The 14,838-nt window shown below is 42.1% G+C and overlaps 2 protein-coding genes across 12 annotated transcripts in view; one reads left to right on the plus strand and one right to left on the minus strand.

Annotated features, from left to right (window-relative positions):
- The window catches only part of C10H7orf50 (chromosome 10 C7orf50 homolog), a 210,276-nt gene that overhangs the window by 113,774 nt on the left and 81,664 nt on the right, over positions 1–14,838 (minus strand). The gene's annotated exons all lie outside the window — the stretch shown is intronic.
- The window catches only part of GPR146 (G protein-coupled receptor 146), a 99,585-nt gene that overhangs the window by 80,984 nt on the left and 3,763 nt on the right, over positions 1–14,838 (plus strand). For 4 of the 7 annotated variants that reach the window (XM_039490114.1, XM_039490116.1, XM_039490115.1 and 1 more), the window contains one exon: positions 13,488–13,591. The exons of 1 other annotated variant lie outside the window; for it this stretch is intronic. The gene's annotated coding sequence lies outside the window, so the exon portion shown is untranslated. Of the gene's footprint in view, positions 1–3,308; positions 3,347–12,405; positions 12,428–13,487; positions 13,592–14,838 lie in introns of those variants that run through there. 2 more of the 7 variants (XM_039490117.1, XM_039490119.1) reach the window with 2 other exon arrangements.

Raw genomic sequence — 14,838 nt, forward strand, 5'->3', positions numbered from 1 at the left:
CATTGTAATATGGAAAGTATGGCTGTCAAGCAATTTAAAAAAATTAATCGCACTGTTAATAATAGAATACCATTTATTTAAATATTTTTGGATGTGTTCTACATTTTCAAATATATTGAGTTCAATTACAACATGGAATACAAAGTATACAGTACTCACTTTATATTTATTTTTATTACAAGTATTTGCACTATAAAAAAACCAAAAGAAATAGTATTTTTCAATTCACCTAATACAAGTACTGTAGTGCAATCTCTTTATCATGAAAGTTGAACTTACAAATGTAGAATTATGTACAAAAAAACTGTATTAAAAATAAAACACTGTAAAATTTTAGAGCCTACAAGTCCACTCAGTCCTACCTCTTGTTCAGCCAATTGCTCAGACAAACAAGTTTGCATACATTTGCAGGAAATAATGCTGCCTGCTTCTTGTTTACAGTGCTACCTGAAAGTGAGAACAGGCATTCTCAGGGCATTGTTGTAGCCAGTGTCGCAAGATATTTACGTGCCACATGTGCTAAAGATTCATATGTCCCCTCATGCTTCAAACACCATTCTAGGGGACATGCGTCCATACTGATGACGGGTTCTGCTCAATAACAATCCAAAGCAGTGCGGACCAACGCATGTTCATTTTCATTATCTTTGAGTCAGCTGCCAACAGCAGAAGGTTGATTTTTCTTTTTTGGTGTTTCGGGTTCTGTAGTTTCCGCATCGGAATGCTACTCTTTTAAGACTTCTGAAAGCATGCTGCATGCCTTATCACTCTCTCAGATTTTGGAAGGCACTTTAGATTCTTAAACCTTGGGTCGAGTGCTGTAGTGATCTTTAGAAATCTCACATTGGTACCTTCTTCGCGTTTTGTGAAATCTGCAGTGAAAGTGTTCTTAAAATGAACAAAATGTGCTGGGTCATCATCCGAGACTGCTGTAACATGAAATATATGGCAGAATGCAAGTAAAACAGAGCAGGGGACATACAATTCTCCCCAAAGTCGTTCAGTCACAAATTTAATTAACACTTTTTTTTTAATAAGCGTCATCAGCATGGAGGCATGTCTTCTGGAATGGTGGCCAAAGCATGAAGGGGCATACGAATGTTTAGCATATCTGGCACGTAAATGCCGGCTACAAAAGTGCCATGCAAATGCCTGTTCTCACTTTCTGGTGACGTAAATAAGAAGAAGGCAGTTTTGTGTCCTGTAAATGTAAACAAACTTGTTTGTCTTAGCGATTGACTGAAAAAGAAGAACTGAGTGGAATTGTAGGCTCTGAAGTTTTACATTGTTTTGTTTTTTAGTGCAGTTATGTAACAAAAAACCCTACATTTGTAAGTTGCACTTTTATGACAAAGATTGCAATACAGTACTTGTATAAGATGAACTGAAAAATACTATTTATTTTATCATTTTTACAGTGCAAATATTTGTAATAAAAAAAATACACATTTTGCTTTCAATTACAACACAGAATATAATATACATGAAAATGTAGAAAAACATCCGAAGTATTTAATAAATTTTAATTGGTATTCTATTGTTTAACAGTGTGATTAAAACTACGATTAATTGTGATTAAGTTTTTTAAGTTAATCGCCTGAGTTAACTGCGATTAATCAACAGCCCTAATGGAAAGCCTATATGTATGTGGATCCCCCAGGAGTTAGCAGAGTTGTGTCATCTCTCTGCCAGGTCCAGAGACAATGGTGAGTGATCAGCACTCAATGATGGGCTATTCAAAGTTAAACACCTTCGGACAATGGGTTTGTTCTAGCTGGGGAAAGACAAATCCTCCTCTTGCCTGAAAGAAGAGGGGGGTTGAGAGCAGTGGAAAATTACTAAAATGCACAACAAAAGAAGCAGGTAACCCCAGCAGCAGTGTATAAAAGCACAGCACTGGGAGCAAGGGCCATTTTTCAACTGATTAAGATGAGGGAGGCTGCTTGCAGGGGGCTGGGTAGGCAAGGGAGTGGAGGACCCTGCTTGCCTGGCTGCAGGAATACAGATGAGCCCCCCTCACCCCTCCCATGGACTCCCAACGGAAGGGTAAGCTAATGAGGGACATTGCGTATAAGATGTTTTTATTGTTTTGTCTGATCTGTACTCTTCTGTGCTTTGCATGATTAAATATAAAAGAGCATAAATATGTTAGATTGTACGAAGTGTGTGTGTGTGTGTGTGTGTGTCTGTGTGTGTGTGTGTGTACACTGCTTCACAACTACTGCATGCCCCTGAGAATTAAATTGTAAACTAGAAGTTTCACATTTTTGGGATGGAGTTCTGGGAGGGCAGTGTGTCTGAAGGGTCAGTGCTATGCCCAGAGAGGCTAGGTGGCTGGACAGCCGGTTCCAACTCTCAAGAATGATGCCAGATAGAAGGACTGTGCTCTGAGATTGTGCCTAGGGACCTTGACATTGGGGCAGTGGCTGGACTCCGTTCAGGGTGTAGGAGCTTGAAATACCCTGGGGATTTGGAATGGCAGAGGCTTGGATTCCCCTCCCCTGAGTGTCCAGGAAGGGACAATCTGTAGGATCTATGACAGACTGGATTTTGCCAAGTCGTAGCTTTTTTGATGATCTATGAAAGAGTAAATATCTGTTCACTGTTAGCTACCTACCGTCATGCTGAATAGAACAAGGTAGCAGTGGATGAAATATTACAAGAAGAACAGGCTGGATTCCGTCCAGGTAGACGTAGGCATACAGAGCCTGATCCAAAGCTCTCTGACATCAGTAAGAATCCTCCCACTGACTTAAATGGGTTTTGGATCAAGCTCACAGTAAAACAACAGTCCCTTGCCCAAAACAGTTTACAGTCTAATAACAGCTATTTTTGCATGTGCATTAAAATGTTACCCCATTCCCAAAATATTAAATTTAAATACATTAAAATAGTATTCAGTCACAGCTGGAATTATAACATGAAATAAATACATTCACAACTGACCTCATAATGGCAGCTAACAGTATCTATATTCTAGATACCTGGCAAAATTAAAGATCACTCAGTGTCCAAAAAACCAAAGCCCTAAACAAAACGCTCAGACTTTTTCTGACAACTAACAGGACAACAATTTTATATACAACAGACATGGTAAGTTTTAGAGTCATTTCATCATTGGTATTCTACTTCTTCAGCCAGCAGCTGAATTTTCCTTCCAGACCTAAACCAAATAAAACCGGTTATCTACCAATTTCTATACCCATTATGTGGAAAACAAATACTGTTTGTATTGGTGCAGTTCCTGGAAACCTTTATTCAGTGCTGCGTCCCTGCAGGCTGAGGGTGGAGAATGAGTCTATTTCACAACAGGAATCTCCTATGGAGCCAGTGTAATGCACTGCTGGTAAGTCACCAGGTCAGCTTTCACTCATTTTATCGATAGGAAGTGGGACAATATAATGGTTTTCAGGAAAACTGCCATCTGCACCTCCTGTCAGTTTTTGCAACTGGCAGCAGAACATCCACTGGAGATGGCTTAATAATGCCAAGTTTCATCAGTGTTTCCTGTCACAAATTCTAAGCACAGGTGAATCTAACAAAATGGAGATTGTATTAAGAAAGAACTGTTTCCACCATGCCAAGTCACGGGGCTAAATTTAATTCTGGTGTAATTTCAGTAGAGTTATTGGACCTGCAGCTTCTCACACTAGGGTTGAATTTGGCCCATACTATCCAGGATAGAAGTAATTTTTGTCAACTCTGATTGCAAGGGGTTGAGCTACTTTAATGCAGCAATGTTGATTTAAATGGGCCAGAAGCACAGCGGACCTAAGGCGGCTTCCTGCCCATCCCTGCTCCATGCCACTCCCGGAAGTGGCTGGCACATCACGTCCCTGTGGACCCTGGGTTGTGGGGGGAGCGTCCAGCGCCCCGATTGCTGACTCCGCAGCTCTCATTGGCCAGGAGCTGTGGCCTATGGGAGCTAAGGGGGCAGTGCCCGTGGGCAGCAGCGAGCATGGAGACCTCTTGGGCCCCCCACCCAGAGGGGTGTGTGTGCGCCAGTTGTTTTGGGAGCCGCACTGCTCAAAGTAAGCGCTGCAACCCTCACCCCCTCCCGCACCCCAAATCCCTGCCCCAGCCCAGAGCCTGCACCTCACACCCAAACTCCCTCCCAGACCCTGCCCCCAGCACCCCCTCCTGCATCCCAACCGCCTGCCCCAGCCCAGAGCTCCCTCCAGCATCAAACTCTCTCCCAGAGCCCGACCCTTGACCCCTTTCACACCCAAACTCCCTCCCAAAGCCTGAACCCCGCACCCTCTCCTGCACCCAAACTCACTCCCTCACCCAAAGTCCCTCCCAGGGCCCGCACCTAAACTCCTCCCAGAGCCCGCACCCCCTCCTGCACCCCAACCTCCTGCCCCAGCCCAGAACCCACACCCAGCACCCAAATCCCTCCCAGAGCCCGCACCCCCTCCTACACCCCAACCCCCTGCCCCAGCCCAGAGCCCACACCCAGCACCCAAATCCCTCCCAGAGTCCTCACCCCTCCCGCACCCAAACTCCCTCCCAGAGCCTGCTCCCCAAACCCCCTCCTGCACCCCAACCCCCTGCCCCAGCCCAGAGCCCACACTCCTTCCACACCCAAACTCCCTCCCAGAGCTCACACCTCTTCCGCACTCAAACTCTCTCCCATAGCCTTAGGCAGGTGTGTGTGGGGCACGCAGGACTTGGACCCATTCTGGGCACCACAAAAAATTATACAAACCTGCATCCCCTGCTCAACAAGTAACTCTTAAGTATGACGGAGATTCTGAAATCTGGCCACTCGTGCTGCCCCATAAAATAAGGTGTGAATGGTATATTTTACATGGACAGGATTCATCAGCTTCCTTTTACAGATGAAATGAAAACATTTCAGGGCTTTAATCCTGAAATGTCTTGTAACTTTCTGTGCTTTCACAAATAGTATCTTAGTATTTCTTTGTATTTTGTGATCTTAATGTACCCATTCCCATTCTTATTTTGGCTTTGGCTTCATAAAAGGTAAAATATTTTCTCTTAAAAGCAATCACAACTACTCTATGCACTGGCATTCTGTGGTCTGCAAGACAAGATGAAAACTGTGTTAGTTTAAATGTCAATCAGATAACAAATGGTCCCAATGACTGATACATAGAATAAGATTCTGGTTTTTAATACGTAATGACCCAAATGGTACATTATCTTCAAGAAGTCAGAGTAAATTGTTTGACTAAATACTTCCATTACATATAATAAGCCAAATTCATCAACAGGCCTAAATCTGTCGAAGTTATTGCTAAACACATCATTATAGGAGTTAATTCTTTTCTAAGTTGCTTATCTTTCTCTGCTTCTTTGTTAGGTCTATAGGTTCACTGTATTTCATATTAAAAGAAACTTTGATTTATGTTCAGCTTTGAATTTCATATGCATGTATTTTAAGGTTGAAGATATGGAGTGCTCCACAGCAAACAGTTTATGTGACATACTGGTGCAGCATACAGGAAATTCTGCAGTGGGTTCATTTAAATTTAAAAATGGACGTTTTTACTGACCCAAATATGAAAATGAACACTACAAGATATACAACAACCTTTCTGTTATTCACCTTGATAGCAAAGTACATTCCTTTTATGCTGCCTCAGCTTCTTAGTTTTCAATGTACTGCAGAATTTTGGACTGACGGCGAGTAACTGCATTGGAGAAAATGTTTGTCTGGGGAAAAAGCAGCACCCAAAAAGGCATGGCAGGTGGATTGGGATGGTAGTATAATGGCAATGACTGGATATTCCTGTTAAATGATCAAGAGTGAAGTAATCAACAATGTTGACATTTAAATGGTCACTTCTTGTGTTCCAAATGTTCTTATTCTGGGAAAGGCTATTGCGTGAGTCGTCATCATGTGAAGTTTGTTTAGTTTTCTTGCTCTACACTGCTTCTAGTCATTATTACTCTTTAAGATATAAATTATGTTGGACTATACAGTGTGGAAATACCGTAAGTACTACAGAAGTGACAAATACTTTACAATACTTTTTTTTCCCTTAAGACAGTTTTGAAAATAAAATCCAATAAATCTTTGTGAATAAAAAGAAATATTTTTCCATTTCCACATACTAAGGAAGTTCACACTTGTTGGATGGGTATCTGTATTCACTGTGCAGAGATTGCTTACTTGAACGAACACCGGTTTTGTTTCACTTGTATTACTGGTGTTATTTCTTTAGATTTGTACAAAAATAAACCCCAAGGATCTCCAGTTTTGCTGCAAAAAATTGTTAGGTCACAAAAATGACATGTTGCATATGAGGTATTCAAGTCCGGAGTGTGTTCTTTTTTGTGGGGGAGGGGGGACACCTCTCAGACATTCTGAATGGAAGAGGAGGAGCAGTCACCTCCCCACATAGAATCATAGACTTTAAGGTCAGAAGGGACCATTAGGCTCCATTGAGTTTTAGTGTTAAATCCAAATCAGAAAGGTACAGATGACTGGTGCCCCACCATACTGGGGGTGTAGGACACGTGACCTCCCCACGTGTCTCCTCCCTGCCCCAGCCTGGGGCCCCCGTGCTCTCCCTGCCTCCTTCCCACCCCACATTACCTGCATGGGGGTGGGGACGCCATCTCCTACTCAGCCAATGGCCAAGTTAATAAAACATAATGGTGTTTGATGGAGTTAATTCATACAGAGTCACCTCTGCAGCAGCTGCAAAGGGATGCTGTCAATGGTAGCATAACCCCTACAGGAGCCATATTGACAAACAGTATGTAAGTAAATAAATAAATCGCCATCAGAGTCATTTGGAGAGCAGATGTCCCTACTGGATGGCTTCAACCGCCATGGATTTGGGATTTTTCCCCACAACTCCCCAGAATCCATAATGTTGGAATGTCTCATCCCCAGACAATTCAAACAGCCCTCCCATCTCCTCCTGAAGGCATGCTATGTAGGAATCTCACCAGGTTTATATCTAATGGCTTTTTCCTGTCCCTGCTCTCCTCTCATGGGTTTCTTTGCTGAAAGGAAATATATAAGAAACAAAAATACACAGACTTGTGTCCTTCAGTTCCAAAATACATAACTTCCCCCTTACCCTTCTGTAAAAAAAAAAAGGAGCAGAGGTTGCAGTGCCTTCCTTTAGGAAGAAGCTCTTAAGTAAGGATCTCACTTTTTTTCCTAGCCTAGGCCATTTGAGTAAAACCCATTAACAGAAATCTACTTTCCTATATGCACCCTTAAGTTGAGTGGGCTGCCAAAGATCTGATCTCAGCAGTCAGAAAGAGATCAGAATGGTATCCTTTCAATCATGTTGTCTTCTCTGTTTTTAATGCATGAAATATTGGGTCTTTATTGACCCAGAGCTCTAAAGGGATTGTGGAGCCTTGGCTTAGTGAGATATGGGAGCGCCTACAGTTTAGGGGTTCTATTCTGATATCATTTAAAAACCAGAGGGGTTTGGTCTTCAATGGTCAATAAAATTGGGGGCTCCACAAGTGGCAGGAACTCCCAAAATGTGCATTTGGCCTAGGGCCTGGCTTAGTTTTAGGGATGGCATGATATGGTGTTTTTTACCAGGTAAAATCATAGCTTTTACTGCCTTGGGAAAAACAAATTAGTCACAGTTTAAGGCATTTTCAATTTTAAAAACTGTTTCATTAATGAACACCACACTAAGTTTTAGTTACATATTCAAATTGTGGTTACATAAGGCAGTAGATTCCTAGATTAATTTAGGATTGTAAAATAAAAAGTTAAACTGCAATGGATGTCATAGTTATATATGTAATTATAATACTGAATATCGGAATGTCTGCATACATTTTGGTATGATGTTTTCTCAATGAAGTTATAACTGTCATGACTCATATTTCAGTTTTCAATATTATATGAATAAAAGTAAAAAAACATCTGATTATGTGTAAATGACAGTAATGCAGAGTTGTAGGCCTGAAGTACTAAGCAATCAGAGGCATGAAGGGTTGTAGACCACCAATTCAGGTCCATTTGGCCATGCAGTATTCTGTAGCAGAAGACCACCTTTGATGTAGAGGACAGACTGAGCCTGTTCCTCAGTTTTGAATGGATGTATCCAAAGTCTGAACAGATTCATTCTATGCTTGCAGAACTTGCTGGGCACTGATGCAATCATTTTTCCCTTTCCCAGTTTAAGCTGATATTTACCAGCACCATGTCCTAAACTAGTTTTTCCTGGGAAATTGCCAACCCTGCTTAGTTCTCAAGATTTTCCAGATTACTGTTTGCTACCACATTGTCAGTTAGTCCCAGAGATAATGCAGTTTAATCGGCAACATGCCCTTTGGCAATTGTTATTGTGGTTTCCAAACTAATCAATCCTTTTGTCTTTCTCCCTGTAAGCAATCTTCCATTTTATTGAGCTTATCTGAATGTTCTCATATTTTATTTTAAAAGGGGTGGGGGAGGGGAAGAGGAAAGAGAAACAGACCAAATAAAGAATACAAGAGAGAAAGAAGAAAGGGAATATACCCTCTGATGCAGGGGTTCTCAAACTGGGGGGTCGGGACTCCTCAGGGGGTCATGAGCTGCCAGCCTCCACCCCAAACCCCACTTCGCCTCCAGCATTTATAGTGGCGGTAAATATATAAAAAGGTGGTTTTAATTTATAAAGGGGGTTGTAATGAGAGGCTTGCTATGTGAAAGGGGTCACCAGTACAAAAGTTTGAGAGCCACTGCTCTGATGGGTATTCATTTCTGAATAAAACAAACAAACTCTGAGATACTTTTCCTTTTGGAGTCAGATATGCTGCAGTGTTACATAAATAAGTGTCACGGAGTCGGTCTCATAGTTTACAGCCAGAAGGGGACCACCAGATCACCTAGTTTGACCTTCTGTATATCACATACCACCAACACCCCCCAGCACCTACACACGAAACACAACAACAGATTTTAGATCAATGTATTACAGCCCACAGGAGACTAGACTAGTCTCTGCAACAGCTTAAACAGCTCTTCACCCTCCCATGGTATTTCCCATCTCCCCCGCAGTGTATTTATAGAGAGCAATCACATCCCCCGATTCGCAGCCTTAATTTTGCTACATTAAACAAACCAAGCTCTTCCAGTCTCCTTTCGTCGTATAGGCTGAGGTGCACCAGTATCTGAGGGCCCCATAATGGCTGGGAAATGATTAAGTGAGATATATCCAGATAATCCTGGCAAGTGACCCACACCCTCATGCTGCAAAGGAAGATAAAAAAAAACACCCCAAACCCAAGGTAACTGCTAATCTGACCTAGCAGAAAATTCTTTCCCGATTACACATTTGGCTATCAGACACTGAGCATGTGAGCAAGAACCAGCCAAAGAGAATGCTTGCTGCTACCTCAGAGCCCTGGTCCATCCTGACCCAGGTCCCATCTCCAGCGGTGGCCAACCCTGATGCTTCAGAGGAAGGAGGTTTAAAAACAAACATGCATGCTTGGTGGGGGAAGTGGGAATCTCTTCCTGACCCCTGCAGGTGGCTAGCCGTAACCTTGAATCGTGAGCATTTAGGAACATAAAACAAACTGGAAGTGAGCCCCTGGCCTACTGAGTCCTACCCCCTACCATCACAAGCAACTCCGTCATACAATCACACTCATAAATTTGTCTAACTGTCTCTTTAAATTAGTAAAGTTGTTTGCCTCCACAACTCCTATTGGGAGGCTGTTCCAGAACCGTACTCCTCTGATGGTTAAAAACCGTCTTCTAATTCCAAACGGAATTTCTTCATGGACAGTTTATATCCATTTGTTCTTGTGCCAACATTGTCCTTTAGCTTAAACTGCTCTTTATTCTCCCATGGTATTTCCCATCTCCCCCCCCCCCAATGTATTTATAGAGAGCAATCACATCCCCGCTCAGCCTTAATGTTGCTAGATTAAACAAACCAAGATCTTCCAGTCTCCTCTCGTAGGATAGGCCATCCTCTTCCCCTAAATTTACTATTTACTAGGCCATCCTCTTCCCCTAAATCCTACTAGCTCTTCTCTGCACCCGTTCCAATTTAATTGTGTCTTTCTTGAACATGGCTGACCAAAATTGTACACATTATTCCAAATGAGATCTTACCAGTGAATTGAAGGCACTCAGCATTTCAAAAGATTGGGCCAAAATAAGTTATGATTGCAAGAGCTTTGGAGAAATTAGTCTGGTCCACCTTGTGGCCAACTCTGGCTTTTTCGCTTGTATTTTTTAAACCTGTTGTTAGATTCAATTGTATTTTGTGAATGAGTCACTTGTTCTTTGCTTCTCTCATACTGCACTCAATTCACTACCTTACACCACCAGTCTTATATCATACAAACAATTACAAGTACCTCACCAGTCAAACTGGTCATCAGCTGCACCATATAATCATAAATGACAGGGTTGGAAGAGCCCAACACCCTGCATCAAGCAGCATTTCCCTCTGCACTAATGCTAAAGGCATTTTATCTGTGCTTCTAGGGCAGAGGTGGGCAAACTATGGCCCACGGGCCACATCTGGCCCGCAGGACCATCCTGCCCGGCCCTTGAGCTCCCGACCAGGGCGGCTAGCCCCCGGCCCCTCTCCTGCTCTCCCCCATCCCCTGCAGCCACGCCGCTACGCGGGCAGCGTTCTGGGCGGCGAGGTTGCGTGCTCCTGCCGAGGAGAGGGGCAGCGTATCTAGCTCCGGCCAGGTGGCGCGGCTGCCAGACATGCTGCTCTGAGTGGCATAGTAAGGGGACCGGGGCCGGGGGGTTGGATAAAGGGGGAGTCTCTGGGGGGGGCAGTTAGGGGACAGGGGCAGTTGGATAGGTCAGAGGTTGGGGGGGGGGGAGCGGTTAAGGGACAGAGGGGGTTGGATAAGCGTGGGAGTCCCGGAGGTCTGTCAGGGGGCGGGGGTGTGGATAGGGGTTGGGGCAGTCAGGGGACTGGGAGTAGGGGGGTTGGATGGGGGTGAGATTACAGGGGGTGGTTAGGGGTGGGGGTCCCAGGAGGGGGCGGTTAGGGGACAAGGAGCAGGGGGGGTTGGATGGGTCGAGGTTTCTGAGGGGGGCAGTCAGGGTGCGTGAAGTGGGAGGGGGCGAATAGAGGGTGGCAGCCAGGCTGTTTGGAGAGGCAGTTTTGCAACCCCAGTGTGGCCCTCAGGCCAAAAAGTTTGCCCACCCCTGTTCTAGGCCTCATTGCCCTTACTGTTACAAAGTGTTTTACTGGATATAGATATTTCCATATAGTTTTAAGCCGTTCCTTCTTATACATCCATCCAACTATTATTCTGTTAATCTCTATGGTATAAGCATAAAATAAATATTCAAGAGATTCCTGGTTATCAGCTTGGCGATAGTGGCACCCAAGGTAATCACTGTCTTCTCTCCTTTAGGAGTAAAACTTTTATTTTCAAAAGTAAAAGTGACTAGTGCAGCGTTTTCCAACTGTGGGTCATGCCCCCAGCAGAGGTTATGAAAGGGTGCCAGGAAAATCAGGAGACTGTCCCACTTTGACCAACAAACTGCTGTTCCAGTTGAAGCAGCTCCTGTCCCATGTGACTGGCTGAGCTCGGCTCCCTCTCTGGCCCTTGGTGCACAGGAGTTGCAGCGCTGCTCAGGTTTCGCCCAGCCACCCCGAGAGGAGTTGGCTCCACCAAATTTGAGTGAGTGGCCTCTGAGGGGCGAGCCTGGGACATGCTTGCTCTGCAACTCCCTCACCTGGGACTCCCACCCCTCGGGACAGCAGTCAACCCCATCACCCTCTTCAGCTCAAAGAGGGGTGCAGCATGAAATGTTTGGGAACCACTGGACTAGTGACTGGTAATTCTGGGGGGAAAGCACCATAATTACAATCAATAATACTTAGCACTTACATTCTCAAAGTACTATACAAAAACGCTTGATTAACTATCAAGCTAGGGTTACAGTATCATTGCAACACTTCTGACAATTCTTTTCCAGTTATCTCAAGCCTGATCTGAAGAAATTCTATACAGCCCAGTAAGGTGCTGTGCACCTTCACTCCCATTATACAATATTGTGCTTTCCAATCCCTATAAAGCCAACAGGAGTTTAGAGACCTCCAAACAATGCAGGATCAGGTAGTAATGTGACCTAGACCTAAAAGTACACATGATTAATTTACTGGTTAGATGTGATTGACAGTCAATATTTTTAACTTGTGAATATGAGTTATCAAAGCTCATACAGCCTGGTTTACTTAGCTATTTCACACATATATGATAAATCTATAGTTTAAGCAAAAGACTATTTTCTAGACAAAAGGTTTGCTGAGTTTACACAGCAAAAATTCCAGTGTCTCATGGAGGAAGCTTTATTTTTTTTTAAGTCAAATGAAAAATAATCAAAATTTAAAATATCACTGTCTGAAACCCTGTTTATCTATCTAGCTTAGAGAGGGATCTATACAGATGAATAAATCCCTAATAACAATGAGGGAAACTAAAGCATCTGCAGCACAGCTATAAAGTAAGTGAAGGCAAAAAGTAAAGCAATATTTTGCTTTTGGTTGATACTGTCAATTAAAATGTACATTGAAAAAAATCAGGTAATAGCTTCTTTTTTCCAATAAATCCTTCTAATTTGCTTCATCTGGGAAAACTATTTATATAGAAGCCGTTCAGACTATAAAAACAAAAGAACAGCTAGAGTAAAAATGAAAAGTACAAAATAAATTGCCAAACCATAGTTCAGCCAGCATAGTTCAAGCTCTCAGAAATGCTCAGTTTTAAGGAAAATCTGTGTCTGTCTGTCCATTCATACACAAGCTTGTTTCTCTTAACAACAGAAGGGGAACCAACAAAATTTTACCTCACCCATCTTGTCTGTACACACACACACCTGGGAAGTGAATTAAAAGTGCTTAGAGAACATTAATTTTTTCCATTTCATCATTTTTTAAATTAGAATATAAATGCCTGCACAAAACCCATTGCAACATGCAGTTATATATTCATGAATATACATTAACAATTCACTACAATGCCTTTTATATTTTCAATCTCTACACAAAGTAAATTTTCTGAATTTGTTTTTAACAACTCATAATATATACTAGTTCTTATGTAAGCAGCAGGGACACTTCAGTATCTTGTAATCTGTATTTAGATATGCTCTACTATCTAGGATGCATCTCCTACAAAAATAAAACCTTAAACTGAATTTCTCAATTATAGTTTCCAAAGTCAAACACTGCATACCTCCTTGAACAATTGCTGCCAAACAAGTTAAATCTTCCATTTAATGAAAAAGAAGTAGGGGAGAAAAAACACAAATGCAACTGTCGGAACACCAAACAAACCGGAGTGCTCCAGGAGTTTAATCCAACAGTCCACTCCCCTTTGAGCAGGGCTTCTCATTTCTTGAAAATGGCTGTAAACAGAGAAAGGGAGGAGCCACAGTAGCTTGCCAAGTGAAGCAGAAACTTTGTGAGTAATTTACTAGAGGAAAAACAAGTGCAGCACACACACGCACAGAAAATACCATGCTATATGCGTTCTGCTGATAGGAGATCACAATGTTTTCACAGAGAAACAAGACAGCCCTTTTCAGTCTGCTTCCTTCCTCTGAAATGTTACTTACCAACTGTGTTTGGACCCTGAAGTACAAAGGAGTGTGCAACATGAACTGAAGGTAAGAATTTAAAAGGACTTACAACAAAGCTAATGAAATAAAGTTAGGGCCAGGTGAAAGTGAAAGACAAGCAGAAATTTAGGAGTAGTGGGCAAGGAGTTGATTTATAAAATCAGAACTGGGTAATAAATTTAAATAGAATACTAGTGTAAAAAAGGGAAGCTGGAGAGGAGGGCATTTGGGGAAGACAGTCAAAATACTATGTATGGGGGAACTACAGCATTTATTTATACATGAGACTTGATCTAAAACTGAACAATAACTGCTTCAGATTTATCAAGTGAGACAACTCAATTTCAAGCATCCTAAAGACCCAATCCTACAGTCTTTACTCAGGCAAAACTCCTTTTGAAATGATCAGGAGGTTCGGCTGAATAAGGAATGGAGGATTGGACACTATATAGTTATATATCCAATAAGTACAGTAGTTTCTCATGTGAATAATAAACATGCTTAAAAACCAGGTGCTTTTGTTTCAAAAAAGCAGTTTCTCTAGTATTTTAGACACCTTTTAACTATATATTTCCCCAGAAAGTATGTTTATTATGGAGTTTAGAATCACTTCATTTATGTTCATTTCTAATGAGAGTTCTGTAATTTCACAAGAAAATTACTGGACCAAAAAAAAAATCGTCTACAGTTCCTATGATATAAGTATGGCATTAAATTTAACTTAATTTAAATGATATAAACATAATGGTGTTAATCTTTAAACATTTGCAGAACCAAACATTAAATGCACAGATAAAAATGGCAGTCTTTTCACTATGAGACAATAGAAAGGGAAGTATTTTGTGTCTGATGTAATTTAGTCTGGGGTAATGACTATTGGCCACTTAGGGTTAGGTACTACAAAATGGATTTCCCTGGGAAAACCTGTGTCTATACATAGCTCCACTGCAGTCCTTGGGGCTCCACGTGAGGGCGGGGGTAGACTTGGGTGGATCCATTTGCAGTGTCTAGCTCTCAGTCTGCAAAATTAGTTGAACCTACTCACTGAAAATGTAATGAGTTGACTTGTGGTTGCTATCAATAACAGTATTTTCAACATATTTAAAATAGTGTACACTGCCTGTACAAGAAACTAGACTGCTTTAGATTTTCAAGGATAATATCAAGCTTTAAGAGACAACTTAAACAAAACTAAGATACTGTGTACCATTGTAATGCTGTAGCTTATGAACACACTAAAGGAAAAAATACAATCAGCTAGGAAAATAAGACTACTTTAAAACAATGAAGGAAAA

The sequence above is a fragment of the Mauremys reevesii genome, linkage group 10 (genome assembly GCF_016161935.1).
Source record: "Mauremys reevesii isolate NIE-2019 linkage group 10, ASM1616193v1, whole genome shotgun sequence".
Lineage (NCBI taxonomy): Eukaryota > Metazoa > Chordata > Testudines > Geoemydidae > Mauremys > Mauremys reevesii.